The following is a 17,792-nucleotide window of genomic DNA, read 5'->3' on the forward strand; positions in this document are numbered from 1 at the left end:
AGGACAGCTTTGCTGGATATAGGATTCTTGGTTGGCGGTTTTTCTCTTTCAGTATCTTAAATATATCACACCACTTCCTTCTTGCCTCCATGGTTTCTGCTGAGAGATCCGCACATAGTCTTATTAAGCTTCCTTTGTATGTAATGGATCGCTTTTCTCTTGCTGCTTTCAGGATTCTCTCTGTCTTTGACGTTTGATAATCTGATTATTAAGTGTCTTGTCATAGGCCTATTCAGATCTCTTCTGTTTGGAATACACTGCACTTCTTGGATCTGTAATTTTATGTCTTTCAAAAGAGATGGGAAATTTTCATTAATTATTTCCTCTATTATTGCTTCTGCCCCCTTTCCCTTCTCTTCTCCTTCTGGGACACCAATGATACATACATTATTGTACTTCGTTTCATCCTTGAGTTCCCGGGGACGTTGCTCATATTTTTTCATTCTTTTCTCCATCTGCTCCTTTGCGTGTAGGCTTTCAGGTGTTTTGTTCTCCAGTTCCTGAGTGTTTTCTTCTGCCTCTTGAGATCTGCTGTTGTATGTTTCCATTGTGTCTTTCATCTCTTGTGTTGTGCCTTTCATTTCCATAGATTCTACTAGTTGTTTTTTTGAACTTTTGATTTCTGCCGTATATATGCCCAGTGTTTCCTTTACAGCCTCTATCTCTTTTGCAATATCTTCTCTAAACTTTTTGATTTGATTTAGCATTAGTTGTTTAAATTCCTGTATCTCAGTTGAAGGGTACGTTTGTTCCTTTGACTGGGCCATAACTTTGTTTTTCTTAGTGTAGGTTGTAATTTTCTGTTGTCTAGGCATGGTTTCCTTGGTTATCCAAATCAGGTTTTCCCAGACCAGAAAAGGCTCAGGTCCCAGAGGGAAGAAATTTTCAGTATCTGGTTTCCCTGTGGGTGTGTCTTAGAAAATTGCTCCACCCTTTGAGTCTCAGGTCACTGTGCTTTTCTGCCCAGCAGGTGATGCCTGTTAGCCTATAATTCTTGACTGGTGTGAGGAGGTATGGCTGTGTTCCCCCAGCCTCTGGGGTCTGGTTCTGAATGGGTAGACATTCTCTTAATCCCACTGTTTTTATGTGTAGACGTTTTCCTCTTAATGGGAGCAAGATGTGACAATAACTAACAGCGCCGAATGGTGTGTGAATGAGGTGGAAAGGGGAAGCTCAGAGTCATATATGTCACCAGAAGGAAAGTTGGAGGTCAAAAGATGGGAATGTATAAAACTGAATCCTATGGTGGGCAATGTCCATGATGAACTGTACAAATACTAGAAATCACTTCCATGAACCAGAACAAATGTATGACAATACAATTAGAAGTTAATAATAGAGGGGCATATAGGGAAGAAATATATACCTATTACAAACTATATACTACAGTTAGTAGTATTTCAACATTTTTTCATAAACAGTAACAAATGTACTATACCAATACTATGAGTCAACAATTGAGGGGGGTTGGTTAGGGATAGGGGAGGATTAGTTTCCTTTTCTTTTTTTCTTTTTTCATCTTTCACTTTATTTCTTGTCTGGAGTAATGAAAAGTTTCTAAAAATTGAACAGAAATTAAGTGTGATGGATGCACAGCTGTATGAGGGTACCCAGGGGCAAGTGATTGTACACTTTGGATCTTTGGATAATTGTATGGTATCTGAACAATCTCAATAAAAATGAAAAAAAAAAAAAAAAAGTAAAAAGGAACTTCCAAAACATTCCATTGCCCCCATCCCACCCTATCTTTCGTTTAGTTTTTTGTCCCCATTTTTAACTCATCTGTCCATATACTGGACAAAGGGAGTGTGAACCAAGAGATTTTCACAATCACACAGTCACACCATGTAAGCTACATAGTTATGCAATCATCTTCAAGAATCAAGGCTACTGGGTTGCAGTTCGACAGTTTCAGGTATTTCCTTCTAGCTATTCCAATACACTAAAAACTACAAAGGGATATGTACATAGTGTATAAGAATGCCCTCCAGAGTGACCTCTTGACTCCATTTGAAATCTCTCAGCCATTGAAAGTTTGTTTTGTTTCATTTCACTTCCCAATATTTTTTCTATTCCATGATGCTGTGTCCACGCTCATCATTAGGAGTCATGTCCCATGTTGCCAGGGAGATTTATACCCTTGGGAGTCAAGTCCCACGTAGTGGGGAGGGCAGTGAGTTCACCTGCCGCATGGGCTTAGAGAGAGAGGGTCACATCTGATCAACAAAGAGGTTCTCTGGGGAAGACTCTTGGGCATAATTATAAGTAGGCTCAGCCTCTCCTTTGCAACAAACAACTTCACAAAGGGCATGCCCCAAGACTGAGGACTCATCCTACCAAATGTCAGTCCTCAAAGTTTGCAGGAACAACAGTAACAACCCAGGTGGGGAAGTTTAACATTTCTGCATTCTTCCCAGTTCCCCAGGGGTCCCTGCAAATATATCCTTATTCTCTGCCAAAATTACTTTGGGATGGATCAGAATTTCACACCAACTTGTACTAACCTACCAGATCTCACTTCCTATTCAAAGTTCCATGTAGATATGGTGTTTGAATAAACTGGCTGTGCAGGTTATTTAGTCTGCTACAGAAAATCTAGATCCTGCACCAAATAGAAATCTCTTCCCTTGGTCACACATAGAAGTTGAAGTTTTAAAACAGTATCATCCTTTATCCCTTGGTCTGATTTGCATTAGTTGTAACCAGATCTGCTTCATTCCTATCTCTAACTGAGGTCTTAAGTCTTTTTCAGCTTTTTTAACAGTTGCTATATGAGATAATACTGACATTCATAGCTGCCAAGCTCTAGCTCTGAGTTTCAGGGGTCACACAGATACCCAAAGTTCCGGAGACCAACCAGGTTATTCATAAAGAGCTCAACATCTCAGAATTTAGAGATAACCATTACAACTCAGTAATAGATGTGAGTACTGTAAGAGCTTACAATCTAGGAACCATTACAATAAGCATCCTGTGATAAGTTGTGTTCTAAGATTCAGTTCTCAGAGTTTACACATTATAGTTAGTCCATATTAGTGAGGCATTATGTTTGTCTTTTCATTTCTAGTGTACTTCAATCAAAATGCTGTCCTCAAGATCCGTTCACCTAGTTGCGTGTCTCACAGCTTCATTCTTTCTTGCAGGTGCTCAAGATTTTATTGTATGCATACACCACAGACGATGTACCCCTAGACCACCTCCATCCATTGCAAATTGTGAATACTGCCACCATAAACACCAGTGTGCAAATGTTCATTTGTGTCCCTGCTCTCACATCTTTTCAAGTATATACCCCATAATGAGGTTGCAGGACCCTGTGCCACCCATATACTTAGCTTCTTGTGGAACCACCACACTGTCCTCCAGATATCCTACTGCATTCTACTTCCCCATCAACAGTAAATAGGTTCATCCCTCTCTCCATGTTTTCTCTAGCACTTATATCCATCTGTTTATATTTGTCTCTGCAACTTTATAGATACAGTCAATGTCATACAATCATCCAGTGTACAATCAATTGTTCACAGTATCATCATATAGTTGTGCATTCATCACCACAATCAGCACTTGCACACAGGCAATATACCAAAGCTGTATGTTTATGAAAGGGGGATATAAGCAAGGGGTATGGGATTCTTGGTAATGGTGTTGTTGTCTGACCTTATTATTATATTGTATTGTATGGTATTTTAATTTCTTTTTATCTTTATTATCTTTATAAAAATTAGCTTTCAGTTCTCTGAGTATATACCTATTAATGGAATTGCTGAAACATATGGCAATTCTATACTTCACTTCCACAATGGGAGGCAATATTTGGAAAACACATATCAGATAAGGGTTTAATATCCAGAATACATAAAGAGATCCTACAACTCAACCACAGAAAGACAAACAACCCAATTAAAAAATGGGCAAAAACATGGATAGACACTTCTGAAGAGGAAATACAAATGGCACAAAAACATATGAAAAGATGCTCAACTTCACTGGCTATTAGGGAAATGCAAATCAAAACCACATTGAAATATCATCTCACACCCACTAGAATGGCCATTATCAATAAAACAGAAAATTATAAGTGCTAGAGAGTGTGGAGAAAGAGGGACACTTATTCACTGTTGGTGGGAATGTAGAATGGTGCAGCCACTCTGGAAGGCAGTGTGGTGGTTCCTCAGGATGCCAAGTATAGATTTACCATATGATCCAGCAACTCCATTACTAAGTATATACTCAGAGGAACTGAAAGCTAAGACACGAACAGACATTTATAAACTGATATTTATAGCAGCATTATTCACAATTGCCAAGAGATGGCAACAGCCCAAATGTCCATCAACAGGTGAGTGGATAAGCATCCTTTTTTTGATAAAATCACTTCAAAAGATAGGAATTGAAGGAACCTTCCTCAATATGATAAAGATTATACATGAAGAACCCACAGCCAGCATAGTACTCAATGGTGATAGACTGAAAGCCTTCCCCCTAAGATCGAGAACGAGACAAGTTTGCCTGCTGTCACCACTATTATTCAACATTGTGCTAAGTTCTAGACAGAGTAATCCAGCATGACAATGAAATAAAAGGCATCCAAATTAGAAAGGAAGAAGTAAAACTCTCATTTGCAGTTAATATGGAAAGTTCTGAGAAATTGAGAACAAAGCTACTTAAGCTGATAAACAAATTCAGCCAAGTTGCAGGATACAAGATTAATGCAGAAAAATCAGTAATGTTTCCATTACACTAGACATGACCTAACCGAAGGGACACTCAAGAAAAAAATTCCATTCAAAATAGCAACTAAAAAAATCAAGTACCTAGGAATAAACTTAACAAAGGATGTAAAAGACTGTGTTCCGGTTTGCTAATGCTGCTGGAATGCAAAACACCAAAAATGGATTGGCTTTTATAAAAGGGGGTTTATTTGGTTGCACAGTTACAGTCTTAAGGCTGTAAAGTGCCAAGGTAATACATAGACAATTGGGTACCTTCACTGGAGGATGGCCAATGGAGTCTGGAAAACCTCTCTTAGCTGGGAAGGCATGTAGCTGGCATCTGCTTGCTCCCAGGTTGCATTTCAAAACTGCATTCTCCAAAACGTCTGCATCAAGCTTCCAATGGCCATCTTCAAAATGTCTGTCTCAGCTACAGCTAACTGTGAGCTCCTTCTGAGCTTATGTAAAGCTCCAGTAAACTAATCAAGGCCCACACTGAATGAGTTAATTTTTGTGTAGGGTATGAGGTATGGGTCCTCTTTCCTTCTTTTGGATGTGGACATCCAGTTCATCCAGCCCCATTTGCTGAAGAGACTGTTCTGTCCCAGTTCAGTGGATTATGGGGCCTTATCAAAAATCAGTTGATGATACATTGGGGGGTCTATTTCTGAACTCTCAATTCAATTCCATTGATCAATACATCTATCTTTGTGGCAGTACCATGCTGTCTTGACTACTGTGGCTTTATAGTAAACTTTAAAGTCAGGAAGTGGATGAGTGGATAAACAAAATGTGGTAGACACACACGATGGAATACTACACGGCTGTAAAAAAGGAACGAAGTCCTGAAACATGACAACATGGATGAATCTTAAAGATATCCTGAGTGAAATAAGTCAGATAAAAATACAGAGATATTGTACATTACCACTACTATGAACTCCATGGAAATACTGAACCAATAGGATCCAACCTAATACACACTGATACATCTGCCCCTACAAGAATGCATTAAAAAATATGGCTTTTTCTGGGGGACATAATATATACAAACCAGCACAGACCTCTACACAGAAAATTATATAGGTTTACCGAAAGAAATATAAAGGGACCTAAAGAGATGGAAAAATAGTCCGTGTTCATGGATAGGAAGGCTAAATGTTGTTAAGATGTCAATCCTACCCAAACTCATCTACAGATTCAGTACAATTCCGATCAAAATTTCAGCAACCTATATTTCAAACATGGAAAAGCTAGTTATCAAATTTATTTGGAAAGGAAAGGGGCCTTGAATTGCCAAAAACATTCTAAAAAAGAAGAACAAAGTTGGAGGATTAACATTTCCTGCTTTAAAGAGTACTATAAAGCCACAGTAGTCAAGAGAGCATGGTACTGGCACAAAGACAGAAATATTGATCAATGGAATTGAATCGAGAATTTGGAAATAGACCACCACCACCCCCGGTCTATCATCGACTGATTTTTTTATAAGGCCCCCAAATCCACGGAACTGGGACAGAACGGTCTCTTCAACAAATGGGGCTGGGAGAACTGGATATCCATACCCAAAAGAAGGAAAGAGGACCCCTACCTCAATACAAAAATTAACTCAAAGTGGATTAAAGACCTCAATGTAAGAGACAGTATCATAAAACTCCTAGAAGATAATGTAGAGAAATATCCTCAAGACTTAGTATTAGGAGTAGCTTCTTAGGCCTTATATCCAAAGCACAAGCAACAAAAGAAAAAATAGATAAATGAGTACTCTTCAAAATCAAAAGCCTCTGTACCTCAAAGGAACTTGTCAAAAAGGTGAAGAGGCAGCCAACTCAATGGGAGAAAACATTTGGAAACCATTTATCTGATAAAAGACTGATATCTTGCATATATAAAGAAATCCTACAACTCAAAGACAATAGTACAAACAATCTGTTCTAGTTTGCTAATACTGCCGGAATGCAAAACACCAGAAATGGATTGGCTTTTATAAAAGGGGGTTTTTATTTGGTTACACATAAACTATCTTAAGGCCATAAGATGTCCAAGGTGACACATCAACAATCGAGTACCTTCACTGGAGGATGGCCAATGGTTTCTGGAAAACCTCTGTTAGCTGGGAAGGCACGTGGCCAGCATCTGCTCCAAGTTCTGGTTTCAAAATGGCTTTCTCCCAGGATGTTCCTCTCTAGGTGTCAGCTCCTCAAAAATGTCACTCTTAGTCGCTATTGGGTGTTTGTCCTTTCTTAGCTTTTCCGGAAGGCTGTCTCCAAAATGTCTCTGTAAACTGAAGCTCCTCTCAGTTCCAGTGTGTTCTTCAAAGTGTTCCTCTTGGCTGTAGCTCCTCTTCAAAATGTCACTCTCAGTTGCTCTTCAAAATGTCACTCTCAGCTGCACTGAGTTCCTTCGGTTTGTCAGCTCATTTATATGGCTCCAGTGATTTAATTTAGACCCACCCTGAATGGGTGGGGTAACACCTCCATTGGAAATTATCGAATCAGAGTCATCACCCACAGTTGGGTGGGGGGCATCTCCACAGAAACACTCAGAGAATTACAATCTAATAAACACTGATTCATCTGCCCACACAAGATTACATCAAAGATAATGGCATTTGGGGGGACATAATACATTCAAACTAGCACACAACCCAATCATAAAATGGGCAAAAGATATGAAAAGACATTTCTCTGAAGAGGAAATACAAATGGCTAAAAAACATATTAAAAAATGTTCATTTTCACTAGTTGTCACAGAGATGCACATTAAGACCACAATGAGGTATCACCTCACACCAATAAAAATGGCTGCCATTAAACAAACAGGAAACTACAAATGCTGGAGAGGACATTGAGGAATTGCAACTGTTATTCAGTGCTGATAGGAATGTATAATTGTACAACCACTCTAGAAGACCATCTGGCAGTTCCTTAGAAAACTAGATATAGAGCTACCCTTTGATCCAGCAATTGCACTTCTCGGTATATACCCAGAAGATCTGAAACCAGTGACACGAACAGATACCTGCACACCAACGTTCAGAGCAGCAATATTCACAATTGCCAAGAGATGGAAACAACCCAAATGTCCTTCAACAGATGAGTGGATAAACAAAATGTGGTATATACACATGATAGAATACTACACGGCAGTAAGAAGGAACAAGGTCGTGAAACACAACATGGATGAACCTTGAAGACAATGCTGAGTGAAATAAGCCAGGCATAAAAAGATATATATATATATGTTATCACTAATGTGAATTCTGTGAAAAATGTAAAATTAGTGTCTTATATTGTAGAATGTAGGGGACCTAAAGATAAACAGCAACTAGTGAAAGGGGAATGATAATCTAATAAAAACGTAAGATACTGAGGATAATCTTAATGGTATGGGAATGCTCAGGAATGACTATGGTTTGTGAATTTTCTTGGAATATGGTAGGAAATGTTGAAGGAATGTTATTTTAGGTTATTTGTTTTTCTTATTCCTTTGTTTTGTTTGAAATGGTTTTTTAAATTTTTTTATAAATAAAGTAAAGCCCTCGATCTTGAGGCTTGCTCTAGTGAAACTTATGGCTATAAAGGGGAAGCTAAGCCTACCTATAATTACGCTAGGAGTCATCTCCAGAGAATCTCTTGTTGCTCAGATGTGGCCTTTCTCTCTCTAAGCCCAACTCTGCAAATAAATTCATTACCCTCCCCACTATGTGGGACACGACTCCCAGGGGAGTGAGTCTCCATGGTGACATAGGATATGACTCCCAGGAATGAGCCAGGCCCTTCTTTTTTAGTATGTTTTTGGCTATTTGAGACCCAACTTCCCTTCCAAATATATTGATAACTAAATTTTCCAATTCTGAAAATTAGGTTGTTTGAATTTTGATTGGTATTACATCAAATGTATAGATCCATTTGGGTAGTACTCACTTCTAAACAACATTTAGTCTTCCTATCCATAAACAGGGAATATCTTTCCACCTATTTAGGTCTTCTTTGATTTCTTTAAGCAATGTTTTGTAGTTTTCTGAGTACAGGTCTGTTACATCCTTGGTTAAGTTTATTCCCAGGAACTTGATTCTTTTAATTGCTACTGTGAAAGGAATTTTTTTTTCTTAATTGCCTCCTCATTCCTAGTGTATGGAAACACTACTGATTTTTGTGCAATCTTGTATTCTACCATTCTGCTGAATTTATCAGCTCCAGTAGCTTTGTTGTAGATTTCTCAGATTTTCCAAATATAAGATCATGGCTTCTGCAAATAATGACAGTTTTACTTCTTCGTTTTCAATTTGGATGCCTTTTATTTCTGTTGCTTACCTAATTTCTCTTGCTGGAGCCTCTAGCACAATGTTGAATAACAGTGGTGACAGTGGGCATCCTTGTCTTGCTCTTGATCTCAGAAAGAAGGCTTTCAGTCTCTTGCCATTGAGTATGACGTTGGCAGTGTGCTTTTCATATATGCCCTCTATCTTGTTGAGGACGTTTCCTTTGCTTCCTATCTTTTAAAGTGTTTTTATCAAGAAAGGATACTGAATTTTGTCAAATGCCTTTTCCCCATCAATCAAGATGATCATGTGATTTTTCCCTCTCAATTCATTAACGTGTTGTATTACATTAATTGATTTTTCTGTGTTGCTCCACTCTGGCATGCCTGGAATAAACTCCACTTGGTCGTGGTGTTTAATTCTTTTAATGTGCCATTGGACTCGATTTTTCAAGTACTTTGTTGAGAATTTTTCCATCTATATTCATTAGGGAGATTGGCATGTAATTTTCCTTTCTTGTAGTATCTTTATCAGGTTTTGGTACTAGAGTGATAGCAGCGTCATAGAATCAGTTAGGTAGTGTTTTCTCTTCAATTTTTTTGAAGAGTCCAAGCAGAAATGGTTTTAATTCTTGGAATGTTTGATAAAATTCCCTTTAAGCTATCTGGCCCTGGACTTCTCTTTTAGGGAGATTTTTGATGACTGATGCCATCTCTTTACTGCTAATTGTCTGCTGAAGTCTATTTCTTCTTGAGTCAGTATAGGATATTCATGTATTTCTACAAAATTGTCCATTTCATCTAAGTTATCTAGTTTGTTGGGATACATTTGTACATAGTATCCTCTTATGACCTCTTATTTCTTCAGGATTTGAAGTAATGATCTTCTTTCCATTTCTGAATTTATTTGCATCTTCTCACATTTTGACTTTGTCTAGCTAAGTGTTTATCAATCTTGTTTATCTTCTCAAAGTACCGACTTTTGGTTTTATTGATTCTATTTTTGTTCTCCAATTCATTTATTTCTGCTTTATTTTATATATATATATATTATATATATATAATATATATATTATATATATATAATATATATATTATATATATATATATAATATATATATATATAATATATATATAAAATATATATATATATATAATATATTATATCTCTGCCCCAGGGGGAGGAGAGGGCACCTGGCAGCATCCTGGAGGGGGCCCCAGGAAGCCCCAAGCCATCTTGCCTCTTCAGCCACTTTATTAGTTGAGACACACTGCACTACAGGTTCCTACTGCCACCTCCTCGGCTGCTGCCCCCCTGCAGTCCGGGTGGCTGGCTGGGCCATCCACATGTCCATGGGGCTCCATGTCCCCAGCCCCACCCCCCTCAGTTGTGGTTGGACTCCTCAGCCTCAGCCAGCCACTTGAAGAAGGTTGTGACAGATTTAAGGGCCATGCCCTTGCCCTGCTGCTCAGCCGGATCCTTTCTACTCTCCCAGCTGTAGAAGGTATCTTCCTTCACCATGTCTTCGTTGTATAGCACATCAAAGAACATCCGGAGCAGGTTGACAGGCTGTTCTAAGGTCGCTACAAGAGACTGGAGGACATAGAGTGCCTGCAGCTCCTTCTGTTCGTCACATAGGTATTTCTGCAGCAGTTTCGCTCGCGCTTTCAGCACTGCAACATCCACTCGGCGGGGAGTCAAAGATAATTGCAGAATAGCAGACAGTTGTCTCGAGGGCTCGAACTAATGTGTTGGATGCTACCTGCTGCTCACTCAGGTTGGCCTCTATCCAGTCAGATAACCACTGATAACTGCTACCCTCTTTAAGCAGCTTCTCCAACTGCCTGCTCAGCTCCCAGAAGGGGAGTGCCCTCTGTCCAGGGGCCTCTGACTCTTCTCCCAGGGTATACTCCACCTTCTGTTTAGCAATGAATGTAACAATATCTGGCCTTCAGGTAGAAATTCCTTCCAGCTGAGCTCAGCCTCTTGCCACATCATCTCCACCTTTTTGGAACCCATGCTTTTGCATAGGAGCCCCAGGATTTCCAAGAAGGGTCTCAGAGGCTTTGTAATCTCCCTAAACAGCTCCCCCATGGGCACCCCCACCTTCTTGCAAAATGGGCGTTAACCAGTTCTGCTAGGTAAAGCCACATGTGGGGGAATGTCAATTTCCATGTCCTCAGCTAATTCCAGGATATCCTATAGCCCTTGGAAGTACTGAGCAGTGGAGAGGTGCCCAGCACAGAGCAGCTGGTGCAGCAGCCGCCCCATATGCTCACGAGCAATGGCAGTGTGTGCCATGGACTCGATGCCATGTTGCACAAAGATGAACAAGGAGGGTGAAGCCAGCTCCTGCACACACTGCACTGCCTCCTTCATGTTGCTGAGGTGGAGGTATTCCTCAATGATGGCCTTGGATTTCTTCTCCATCTCCTCAAACAATGAGGCCTTTGGAGTGCTCACTGAGGGCAGGGTGGCTTCCCGCTTCACAGCATCCCACACACGGTCCTGATCCTCCATGAGACTAGCTGCCTTGGCAGTCCCTCAGGCCGGCTGGGCCATTCTTGACTCCACTCCTCCACTTCCTTGCTGAAGCTCTGTTTGATGGCTGGGGTTTATGCACAATCCAGCCGGTCCCCACAGTCGCCTCCCTGGTCCCCAGCTTTATCACCTCGCTCTTGGCTCAGACTACTCCTCTGTACCACACGTCTGTTATCTGTGCTTTCTGTGGGTACTGCTCGTTGAAGAGCTGAGAAGCAATTCAAGTACTAGTAGCTGGACGAGCAGCTTCCGATGCTGCATCTGAGGGCTTGGCCGCCAGCCTCTGCTGCTGACCTTGCCCCAGCTCAGTTGTCCTCCAGGTGAAAAGAGCTGGTTGTTAGAACAATAGAGCCAGGCTTTATGATCTTGGTGAATCGTGAGGTGTCAATGGGGCGGCTGCCCTTGCTGATGAGGACTGTGTCCCAGCTACCATCATCCACAAGTGGAAGGCCACAGCTGATGGGCGGGCCTGGAGGACCACCCCAATGCTTGTGTTGCCCTTAGCCACGAGCTGCTGCACTTTGATGTGTTCTCAATGCTCCATCTCAGCCTCCTTGTGATCTGATCAATGGTCTTGGGACCCTGGTCCCCCTGGTGTGGCATCCAATTGCTCCGTTGCAGATGTAGCACATCCTGAAGCATGAAGCAGATGTAGGATGACCTCTTCTTTTCCTTAATAATTTTTTTCATCTGGTTGAAATACTGATCCATTCGGGGCTTGGCTTGCTTGAAGTCCAGGTCACTACTTGGGATCCAGCAGCGTAGACATGGCAGCTGGGCCAGGGTGGGCGGGAGCTGCACTCTGCACTGGGGAGACTGCACTGCTCGGGGGCTGGGACTGGCTAGGGTAGAAGTGCTGGCGGGACTGAAAAGGAGTGTTCATTTGTGTCGCTTGTGGCATACTGAACACCACCGGTGCTGTCTGCCCCAGGGGAAAGGCTGGTTGTGGGAACCTAGGGGATGGGGCAGGCAGGGGGCCTGTGGACTGTGAATTTTTGTTCATTTCATTTGGTGCTACATCAGGGTCCTCCCAACACCCTCTCAGTTAAGAATAAGTCCACGGTGCGGCCTACAGGTTCCAGGCACCTGAGGGCCTTCAGTCGCCTTCAGTCTTCGTGGCGCAGCCCCACGCAGCCGCACAGATGCATCCACAACTATTTCCAGTTCCCTGCACAGACCCCGTGAGGCGGCCACTTCTCTGCAGGCGCAGCTGGTGCCCCCCTTTATGCTTTCATTTTTATTATTTCTTTTCTTCAACTTGCTTTAGGGTTAGTTTGTTGCTCCTTCTCTAGTTTCTGCAGTTGTTCAGTTAGGCCCTTGGTTTTAGCTCTTTCTTCCTTTTTAATATAGGCCTTTACACCTATAAATTTCCCCCTTAGCAATGCCTTTGCTACATCCCATAAGTTTTGATATGTTGTGTTGTTTCCATTTGTCCCTAGATACTTACTGATTTCTCTTGCAATTTCGTCTTTGACCCACTGATTGTTTTAAGAATGTGTTGTTTAGTGTCCATGTTTGTGAAAGTTCCAGTTCTTTGGTGGTTGTTGATTTCTGACTTCATTCCATTCTGATGGGAGAATGTACTTTGAATTATTTCAATCTTTTAAAAAATTTTAAGACCTATTTTGTGCCCCATCATATGATCTATCCTGGAGAATGTTCCATAAGTACTTGAGAAGAATGTATAACCTGATGTTTTGGGATACAACAATCTATATGTGTCTATTAGGTCTAATTCATTTATCTTATTATTTAGGTTCACTATTTCCTTATTGATCCTGTCTAACTGTTCTATCTATTGAAGAGAGTGTATGTTTAAGTTTCCCACTATTAATGTAGAAATTTCTATTGCTCCCTTCAGTTTTGCCAGTGTTTGCCTTATATACTTTGAAGCACGTTGATTTGGTGCATCAACATTTGATTGTTATTTCTTCTTGGTGGATTACCCCTTTTATTAATATATAGTGTCCTTCCTTGCCTCTTATAACATCTTTCCACCATTTAAAGTATATTTTATCTGATAGTAACATAGCTACTACCACCTTTTTTTGTTTGTTATTGCTTGTCTGGAATCTTTTTCCATTCATTCACTTTCAACCTATATGTATCTTTGGGTCTAAAGTGAGTCTCTATGCAGGGGTATTGGCCTACCCCACCTCGATGGTTGCTAACATGACCACAGACATAGGGGACTGGTGGTTTGATGGGTTGAGCCCTCTACCATAGGTTTTACCCTTGGGAAGACGATTGCTGTAAAGGAGAAGCTAGATGTGGAGAATGCAGGGGTATTGGCCTACCCCACCTCAATGGTTGCTAACATGACCACAGACATAGGAGACTGGTGGTTTGATGGGTTGAGCCCTCTACCGTAGGTTTTACCCTTGGGAAGACGGTTGCTGCAAAGGAGAGGCTAGGCCTCCCTATGGTTGTGCCTAAGAGCCTCCTCCCGAATGCCTCTTTGTTGCTCAGATGTGGCCCTCTCTCTCTGGCTAAGCCAACCTGAAAGGTGAAATCACTGCCCTCCCCCCTACGTGGGATCAGACACCCAGGGGAGTGAATCTCCCTGGCAACGTGGAATATGACTCCCGGGGAGGAATGTAGACCTGGCATCGTGGGACGGAGAACATCTTCTTGACCAAAAGGGGGATGTGAAAGGAAATGAAATAAGCTTCAGTGGCAGAGAGATTCCAAAAGGAGCCGAGAGGTCACTCTGGTGGGCACTCTTACGCACACTTTAGACAACCCTTTTCAGGTTCTAAAGAATTGGGGTAGCTGGTGGTGGATACCTGAAACTATCAAACTACAACCCAGAACCCATGAATCTCAAAGACAATTGTATAAAAATGTAGCTTACGATGAGTGACAATGGGATTGGGAAAGCCATAAGGACCACACTCCACTTTGTCTAGTTTATGGATGGATGAGTAGAAAAATAGGGGAAGGAAACAAACAAACAGACAAAGGTACCCAGTGTTCTTTTTTACTTTAATTGTTCTTTTTCACTTTAATTATTATTCTTGCTATTTGTGTGTGTGTGCTAATGAAGGTGTCAGGGATTGATTTAGGTAATGAACATACAACTATGTAATGGTACTGTGAACAATCGAATGTACAATTTGTTTTGTATGACTGCGTGGTATGTGAATATATCTCAATAAAATGAAGATAAAAAAAAAAAAAGAAAAAAAAGGAGAGGCTAGGCCTCCCTATACTTGTGCCTAAGAGCCTCCTCCCGAATGCCTCTTTTTTGCTCAGATGTGGCCCTGTCTCTCTACCTAAGCCAACTTGAAAGGTGAAATCACTGCCCTCCCCACTACGTGGGATCAGACACCCAGGGGAGTGAATCTCCCTGGCAACGTGGAATATGACTCCCAGGGAGGAATCTAGACCTGGCATTGTGGGACGGAGAACATCTTCTTGACCAAAAGGGGGATGTGAAAGGAAATGAAATAAGCTTCAGTAGCAGAGAGATTCCAAAAGGAGCCGAGAGGTCACTCTGGTGGGCACTCTTGCACACAATTTAGACAACCCTTTTTAGGTTCTAAAGAAGTGGGGTAGCTGGTGGTGGATACCTGAAACTATCAAACTACAACCCAGAACCCATGAATCTTGAAGACAACTGTATAAAAATGGAGCTTATGAGGGGTTACAATGGGATTGGGAAAGCCATAAGGACCACACTCCACTTTGTCTAGTTTATGGATGGATGAGTAGAAAAATAGGGGAAGGAAACAAACAAACAAACAGACAAAGGTACCCAGTGTTCTTTTTTACTTTAGGTGATGAATGTACAACTATGTAATGGTACTGTGAACAATCGAATGTACGATTTGTTTTGTATGACTGTGTGGTATGTGAATATATCTCAATAAAATGAAGATTAAAAAAAATAAAAAAATAAAGTGAGTCTTTTATAATAGCATACAGATGGGTTGTATTTTTTTTTATCCATTCTGCCAACCTGTGTCTTCTTATTGGGAGTTTAATCCATTAACATTCAATGTTATTACTGTAAAAGCTGTCCTTACTTCAACAATTTTATCCCTTGGCTTTAATTTGTCATATCCAGTATTTTTCTCTCTTTTTATCCTTTTAGTTACCTTTGCTGATAATCCTCATTTGTACACTCTCCTAAAAGTCTCTCTCTCTCTTTTTTTTTTCCCCAGCCAACAGAACCCCTGTTAGTATCTCAGGTAGGGCAGGTCTCTTATTAACAAAATATCTTAGCATTTATTTACCTGTAAAAATTTTAAACTCTCCTTCACTCATGTTTGAAGGACAATTTTGCTGGATAAAGAATTCTTAGCTGGCAATTTTTCTCATATGTGACAGAGGAACCCCAGATGCCATAACCCTTTCTTCAAAGAAGGTATCATCCTCAATGCCTAATTTGGTCATTTTCATGGCCTTAGAACTGTAAATCTGTAAGTTAATAAAACCCCATGGTTAAAAGCCAGTCCATTTCTGGTATATTGCATTGCAGCATCTTTAGCAAACCAAAACAATGGCTAGGATATTTCAAATGGAGTCGGGAGGTCATTCTGTAAGTTACTCTTATGCACATCTTAGCCAGATTTCAGAAATTTCCATAGTATGCAACACCTGAAACAAAAGTGCCCCTAAGGGCTAGGGAGGTCAGACAACAAAGGCAAGCTACATGGCTACATGAAATCAACATCCCCTCGCGGGCTCTATCTGGGAATCTATGAAACAGTATTTCTCCAATACACCATAGTTATATTCACTTATAAATCCCATAATCATCATTCTTCTACCTCTTTTACTTGACACTATCATTTTCAAGTTTAACCTGTCATTAAACTTTATTTCTCAGAAACTTAAAGCCTACAGGTTGTCCTATGCTGGTTGAGCCCTGAAACTACCAGGTAGGTGGTCAACTCCCACTCTCCAGTTCTGGTCTGTCCTGGACAACAGAAAGATAGGCTGGATCAGCCCCATCCCAAAAGCAACAAGTATCTTCAACAGCAAGCAAAATCATTCCAATCCTCTGCCCCATAATATATATGTCCTTCTTGAACTTGAAGCAGCCAGAGTGGTCCTTGTCCCAAATCCCTCAAGATTGAGGAATGATAAAAATAAGAGGTAATTGTAACCATTGACTATGGTGGATGTATTGTTATTGTAGTCATTATCTTGTGTTAACTGAGTAATTTGTAATACTGCTATTTAAAAAAAAAAAAGAAAAAAGTGCTATCATGAATTATAATAAATGTTCCACACCAATGCAAGTTGTGGTTGGTGGGGGTAGTGTATGGGAATTCTGTATTTTATGCATGGTTGTTCTGTAAACACATGACTCCTATAATAAAAAAAAAAAAAATCTCAGCTCCAATTAAAAAAAACCAAAAAACCAAAAAAACAAAACCAAAACTCCCAACAAAGAAAAACCCAGGACCAGAAGGCTTCACAGGGAAATTCTACCAAACATTCCAAGAAGACTTAACTCCAATTCTGCTCAAATTCTTCCAAAGAATTGAAGAGCCAGGAATTACTTCCTAATTCATTCTACAGAGCCAACATCATCCTCATACCAAAGCCAGATAAACATATCACAAGGAAAGAATACTATAGACCAATATCTCTTATGAATACAGAAGCAATAATCCTCAACAAAATATAAGTCAACCAAATCCAACAGCATATTAAAAGAATTATATACCATGATCAAGTAGGATTTATCCCTGGTATGCAAGGGTGGTTCAACATAAGGAAATCAATGTAATACAACATATTAACACAATAAATGAAAAAAACACATGACCATCTCAATCAGTTAAGAAAAGGCATTTGGCAAACTTCAGCACCCTCTCTTGATAAAAATACTTAGAACACTTGGAATAGAAGGAAACTTCCTCAACATGATAAAGGGCATATATGAAAAGCCAACAGCTAATGTCCTACTTAATGGTGAAAGACTGAAAGTTTTCCCTCTACCGTCAGGAACAAGACAAGGATGCCCACTGTCACCACTGTTACTCCACATTGTTGAACCAATTAGGAAGAAATAGAAATCAAAGGCATTCAAACTGGAAACTAAGAAGTAAATCTTCCCTATTTGCAGATGATACGATCTTATACACAGAAACTTCTGAAAAATCAACAAAGCTTTGAGAGCAAATAAGTGGATTCAGCAAAGTAGCAGTGTATAAGATCAACATTCCAAAATCAATAGTTTCTGTATACAAGCAATGATCAATCAGAAGAAGCAATCAATAAAAAAATTCCATTTACAATAGCACCTAAAAGAATCA

General features: G+C 40.4%; 1 protein-coding gene and 1 pseudogene across 1 annotated transcript in view; both read right to left on the reverse strand.

Moving 5' to 3' along the window:
* Positions 1–17,792, reverse strand: part of RCCD1 (RCC1 domain containing 1) — an 80,559-nt gene that overhangs the window by 39,387 nt on the left and 23,380 nt on the right. The window lies entirely within an intron of this gene.
* Positions 10,363–12,255, reverse strand: LOC119531630 (annotated as a pseudogene).

Source organism: Choloepus didactylus, chromosome 4 (assembly GCF_015220235.1).
Source record: "Choloepus didactylus isolate mChoDid1 chromosome 4, mChoDid1.pri, whole genome shotgun sequence".
In the NCBI taxonomy this organism is placed as follows: Eukaryota; Metazoa; Chordata; class Mammalia; order Pilosa; family Megalonychidae; genus Choloepus; species Choloepus didactylus.